Source organism: Mandrillus leucophaeus, unplaced genomic scaffold, assembly GCF_000951045.1.
Source record: "Mandrillus leucophaeus isolate KB7577 unplaced genomic scaffold, Mleu.le_1.0 Scaffold684, whole genome shotgun sequence".
Taxonomy (NCBI): domain Eukaryota; kingdom Metazoa; phylum Chordata; class Mammalia; order Primates; family Cercopithecidae; genus Mandrillus; species Mandrillus leucophaeus.
The window spans coordinates 355,995-356,493 of NW_012107408.1; positions in this window are offsets into that span (position 1 = coordinate 355,995).

Below are 499 nucleotides of genomic sequence, written 5' to 3' on the forward strand. Positions count from 1 at the left end.
ATTGTCTTGGGTTTTTTTTTTTTTCTTAATAATTAGCGAGAAGGGGGCCCGCGGCAGCCCCGGCGCCCCCCTCTAGGTGTGGGTGGAGCCGACCGCGCGGGGAGAACTGCCGGCCCCGACTCAGCCACCGGCGACTGCGGGCGACCCGCGGGCCTAGGGCCAGCTAATTTCAAACATCGTTTTCCTCTTTAGGTTTGGAACACTGAGGCGCTGGACAAGGCTGGAATACAAAATGTGATTATACGTACAGTACTATGCCTGTTGTAGTTTTTAAATTGTAAAACAAGAAGTGACTCCATCGTTCCACAGTTCTCTATTAAGTTTTTGTAAATTAAAAGGGGGCTATTTTCGGTAAAAAGTGCAGTAGGTAAGCGGATTTTTATTCAACCGGGACGAAATTCTTGTTATATGAATTGTATTGTGTATTTGTGTGTGTACCAGTGCGCTAAAGTAAGTAGGAAAACTTGCTTAGATTATTCCTTTTGTCTGGGGCGGGGGG